The 5,914-nt window shown below is 38.2% G+C and overlaps 1 pseudogene; it reads right to left on the bottom strand.

Annotated features, from left to right (window-relative positions):
• Positions 1-3,707: 3,707 nt before the first annotated feature.
• LOC129401159 (U2 spliceosomal RNA) lies at positions 3,708-3,796 on the bottom strand (annotated as a pseudogene).
• Between the last annotated feature and the right edge of the window lie 2,118 nt (positions 3,797-5,914).

Raw genomic sequence — 5,914 nt, forward strand, 5'->3', positions numbered from 1 at the left:
ATAGCCAAGTAAATATGCTGGAAACAAGGGGGCAGGGTGCGCAGGTTATGTATTTGCAATTTTTGTTGCAAAGAGGGGAAAGAGAAAGACATTTTCACATTTAGTGTAAACCCCCTTCAGCATGGACACCAGATCTTGGATGAAAGGCACAGTAAGCTAGGCATAGATAAGGACTTAGGAAATTTACCTACGGGTAACAGTAAGTAGTTGCCAAAAGAAAATTATGAGGACAGGTTAACTTAGACCCAGAGACCTTGAGATATAGCCATGTGAGATTTGCATACATGAGATGGAAAAGATAGAAAGGCACTGAACGTTTGGTAAGTAATTTTGAAATATCTTTATAATTATGGTTGGATTCAAGGAAGCTTACAACCACATAAAAGAAAGAACAGTTGTTTCAAATCAATTGCTTTGCAAATAAAAAATAAGCAGTGAAGATAATAAAGATTAAAGCATTGTGGTTGCTTTGTATCACACATAGACTGGTGGTATGATTTTGGTTTGTTTAGGGGGCCACACCACAGTTGCTTGGGGACCACTCCCAGTTCTGTGCTGGGGGGTACATGGGTTACCTCACCAGAAGCCCTGGACTGGATTCTTGGATAAGAGGTGACCCATGATGGCAAACCACCTTCTCAGGACCTTGTTGCTCATTTAGAAAATTATATATTTAGATAAGACTATTACCGCAGTATTTCTGGGTCTGAAACTTACAGTTCTTTACAAATGTTTAAAAAATATTTGTAGTAGCTAAATTATTTTTGTATGCTTACTGTTTAAGGTTTGTGTGCCTTTACAAATTTATATTTATTTCAATTTTTCTTATAAACACGTAAAAGTAAAACTTTTTTTCAGGCAATATTTAACAAACAATAGGTTCCTACTATGGATTTTAAAAACAAATTGTGTACTGAAATCAATCTTTACTCTGTGAAGTATGGGACACAAAAGCTATTCTACACTTGCTTCTGGTACATGTCAGTGACTGAGCATTGAAAAGAAGTAATTTAGCTGTTGTTGAAATCTGATTTGTGTTCGCTAAAGTATTCCAGGAACCCCTTGAGTAGAGCTCTTACTAATATTGGTAGTTCCCCCAAGGAGGTCTGAGAAATGAAAGATTGGTAGGAACTGTGGAAAGGAGAAGATAAAAATACCTAAATCTTTGATAGTTTATGCAAGGTTAGGTTGAGCATAAATCCTACTTTAGCAGAAAGTTAAAAAGAAAAATTGTGACACAAGGATACAAAATAAATTTATTTTGGCTGGGAAAGTGAATCGGAAATATTATAAAAGGCAATCCTCTATAGAATTAATAGGATAATTAAAGACTAGCCCTGGGAACATCATGAAAAAAGTAAACCTTATTTGGAGATACTCCTATTGTGCTCTAAAAGTAGGGAACTTTTTTCTTTTCTTTTTTTGGGGGGGCTTTTTGGGTCACACTCAGCAATATTCAGGGGTTACCTCTGGCTCTACACTCAGAAACTGCTCCTGGCAGTGCTTGGGGAACCATATGGGATACCGAGGATTGAACCCTGGTTGGCCCATGCAAGGCAAATGCCCTACTGCTGTACTGTTGCCCCGGACCAGGGGAACTTTTTTCCTAAGGTATAATTTTGGGGGGTGTGTGTGTGAGAGAGATATGAGAGAGAGAGCATGAGAGGAAGAGAGACACAGACAGATAGACGGACTAACAGAGACAGAGAAAGAGAGACAGAGACAGAGATACAGAGAAAATACCATGCTGGATGTATGGATGTGACTTTAAATTTAACTGCAGAACCACAACCTCTTATGCAGGAAGAAAATTCTTCAATTTTTAATTATTCTTCTCATTGGTACGCCAATGCTATCCTTCCATGAAATGTATAGAAATCCATAGATGTGATGATGATTTAAGAACCAGGTACATAAGGTAGCATCTGAGGAAAGGGGAAAAGGAAAGAAAAAGAAGAAACACTAAAATAAAAGAATATTATCAAGCCCTTTCTGAGAATATTCGTAAATGTGATTTCATTGAAAAGAGATATTCATACAGACAACATACTTTCTCTGGGAGAATACTAGATACTATGCATAAGGCATGTTTTTTTAAGGAAATAGTAGTATATGTAAGAGAAGAACGTGGATGTAGGAGTTAGAAGTAGGTTTGAGTCTGAAACAAAGGTTTCATGGAACATTTGCTTGTCATTCTAATCTTTGAATTCCATGTATTCAAAGCAATTCTATTCTCAAAATGTTCCAGAGATTATTAGTGACTATAAACATTTTAAGAGACTTGGAGAGTAAGTACAGTGGGTAAGGCATTCATCTTCCAGTAGCCAGCCCCTGTTCCATCTCTGGCACCTGTATGGTCCCTAGAGCCCAGAGTCAAGAGTAAACTCTGAGCATGTCTGGTGTTTCCTCAAAGCCAAAAAATTACATAGTTTTATGTTTTTATTTAAGGTTAGTCCCAGATTTCTATCTCATGGAATGCTTTCAGTTAACACTTGTGATAGTGTTATACCCATTTTATAGATAGGCTTTAAGTCTTTTGGCCAAAGTCACAGTGGGCCAGGCCATTGACTGTGATCCCAAGTTTTATGATTTACTCCACGTCTAAAGCATTTTAACATTCCTGGAATAGTGACCAATAAATTCAGTAATAAAGCAGAGAGAATGAAATGACGTGACATCATTACACCACTCCTCTCTCATCAACTCTTCTAAGTGAAAATTCTCATTATATCATGTTCTTGTCATAGCAATATGTGCTTTGTTTATAGTCCAGCTTATTTAAATTTATTATGTAAACATGGTATATTGTATTATTTGTTTTAAACTGTTCTTCTTAATGAGGTATATTTTCAGTAGAGATTTCCATAACTGCAGTTTTCAATTCAAAACTACAGTCTTGCTACAGACTTCACATATACTATCACTTAAATAAGTTTTTTTCTTTTACTCCTTTTCTTAAACTTCAGCTATAACATATGACATTTGGGGCAAACATTTGAACAAAGTATAACATAGTTTTGCTTTAGTTGGAGCATTTTTGCATTATTTTGCATATATATGCATTATACGACATATGCATAAAGTTATTGATGAAGTTAAACACAATATATCTGTTTTCAAATTATTGAATTTGAATCCTGGGTACTTAAAGTTTCTTCAGAATCCTAAAGATAAAAGAGTGTGTAATAAACAAAAGTAATATCTACCAGGAATAATAACTGTGTTTCTGTCTCCCCTTCATATGCCTTGGAACCAAACACAGGAGTGGTTCTTCCCAAAGACATGACCAGCAGGGTATCATATAATTTGATACATTCCTTCCTTTGGATCCGGGGGATGTAGTGACTGTCTTGATGCCACAGCTCATTTGGACAGAACAAAAATACCAGGGTCTGGAAGGCTTAAATAATGACTGTGTCTGTCATAGTTCTGGAGGTCAAGGTCAAAGTGAAGCACACTGAAACCTGGTAAATGCCTGCTGCCTGGCTGCTAGCTGGCTTTCTGTTAGCTGGGTCTTCTAATAGTAAAAGTAGGAGGAGGGGACTTTCTGAAGTCTCTTTTTATAAGGACACTTAATCCTGTGCAGAAAGCTTCTCCCTAATCTCATTACCCACTCCAAGACCCTACCTCCAATTACCATCACACTGAGGATAAGTCTATGCCATTTGAGCAATAGAGCGGAACAACCGCATCACTGGACTGTTTTTGTAGGCTTTGGTGCTTCCAGTTTCTTTCTCTTATGATTTTCATACACTTGATACTACACTTGATCTTAGCCAAAAGGCCGAGAAGCTATGAGCCTCATGCATAAAGGAACCGGCAGAGGAACCCAGGTGTGTGGGACCCAGGGCTGAGATCTCCAAGCCTGCTAGATTGGGACTGGGCCTTTTCCGCCCAGATCCCCCATTTTCCAGTAGCTAGGCAGTCACACCCAGAGCCTGCCCCTGGCGCTCTATAATCCCATCAATGGCCAACATCCAGAGACTATAAAACCAAGCTCTTATAGCTAGTTCTCCCTCTCCCTGCCTCTCCCTCTGGCAAGCTACCAAGAGAGTTTCCTGCCTGCATGGGAGAGCCTGGCAAGCTCCCTGTGGCGTATTCATATGCCAAAACCAGTAACAATTATGGGTCTCATTCCCCTGACCCTGAAAGAGCCTCCAATGTGGCACCGTTGGGAAGGACGAGTAAAGAGAGGCTTCTAAAATCTCAAGGCTAGGATGAATGGAGACGTAACTGAGACTGCTTGAGAAAATTGATGATCAATGGGATGATGATGATGATGATGATAATTTTCACATCAGAGTTTAGCTACCTTACACAGAAAATCCCAAGCAGGCCTATTGAGAGGCCCAGAGGAGAGACAGAAAGCTCCTGGCTGATAACCCCAACTGACAACAGTCCAAATGCCTATCTGTAGATGTTCACTGAGGTAGTGGAAGCCTTAATACTCAAAGCCATTTTAGCTGATATCGAATATATCAGAATATAGTTCACATGAAAGCATGGTCAAAGAACAGAATTTTTAGTTTAGAAAAATGGATAATTATTGTTTTATACTACTAAACTTTGCTTTATTAGGTAGTTATAGACTACCAAATTATAAATAAGAGTTGCTATATTTCGGTTTGAAACCAGAGTCTGTTGTATTAACTTGATAGGAGTATATTCTATGTACACACCCCACCTGAAAAAAATCCTAACAGAAATGTGGTTACTCATATTCTGAGTTTTTGCCAAAAAAAATCAACCATACAAAAATGTGTCATCTAAACCTTACAGAGAAATGATGACAATATAACACAGTAGTAATTTCTTAAGTTTCGAATTTGAAAATAAGACGTGAATAAAATGACTTGTGATCTTTAAATGGTGTCTGGTCTAAATTTTCCCCTTTCCAGCATTATAGGGCTAGGCATTTATAATACAGGTGTTTATGAGATATAGGGGTAATCTCTTTGATTAGAGAGGATCTTTGTATATAAACAATATTTCTACATGTTCATGCCTGGAAGGGAATGTGAGGATTCTGTGGTATTCTAAATCCAGCAAATATTTTGTGAACACTAATTATGCAATTATATGTCAGGTGCCAAGCTGAGATCGAGCTTATTTGCTGACAGAGAGGAGACGGTACCTATTATTATGGAGCTTCCAATAATGTAGGAGAGACAGCAAACCACTAACTCTATACCAAACACCTATCACTGCAATTCTGCCAAGTGGTGTGGACAAAAACACAGAGTACAGCAAAGTATATATTAGTATAATCCAATTAAACTTGGCAGTATAGTTATTCTCCCCATTAAGTAGCACAAACTGAGATCTTAAAAAAAAAGTGTTTAAACCAAATAGTGAAAAAATGTGGAGCTTCTTCCCATAACAGAACTGCTACTGTGAAGCAGACACCCAGAAGCAAAAGACTCAGAGTAAGAGAGACTGGACAATGCAGAATGTCATGCATAGGGGTCCATGGATGGGTTTTGTAGGTCTTTTCAGACCACGAGAAGTTTTATTTTAATCCCAAAAGTGAAGTGGCACCCTTGACAACTTTCAAGAAGTGAAATAATAAATGTTGATGTTTTTAAAGTGCAATATCTAGGAGGAAAGGTTTTGAGTGAAGAAAAAGGTGTACTAAACATATAGCTTAGCAAAAGAAGGCTTGATGGCAGAAGGCATTGTGGTGGTGTGGAGACCTGAATAATTCACTGCACACATTTTCCAAACTGACCTTTATCCTTAGCTTACTCCTACGTTCTTTCCATCTAGAAAATTCAAGTGACTCTGCATTCCAGGCAAATATGGTAACTCTCCCGGAGACAGAGAATTCCTGCAGCTTACCACAGCTCTCTGGCATGGGGAGAAGAGTGTGGCTTGGAGCAAGAGGAACAGCTGTGAGTTGTTCTTTCCCATTTCA

Source organism: Sorex araneus, chromosome 1, assembly GCF_027595985.1.
Source record: "Sorex araneus isolate mSorAra2 chromosome 1, mSorAra2.pri, whole genome shotgun sequence".
Taxonomy (NCBI): domain Eukaryota; kingdom Metazoa; phylum Chordata; class Mammalia; order Eulipotyphla; family Soricidae; genus Sorex; species Sorex araneus.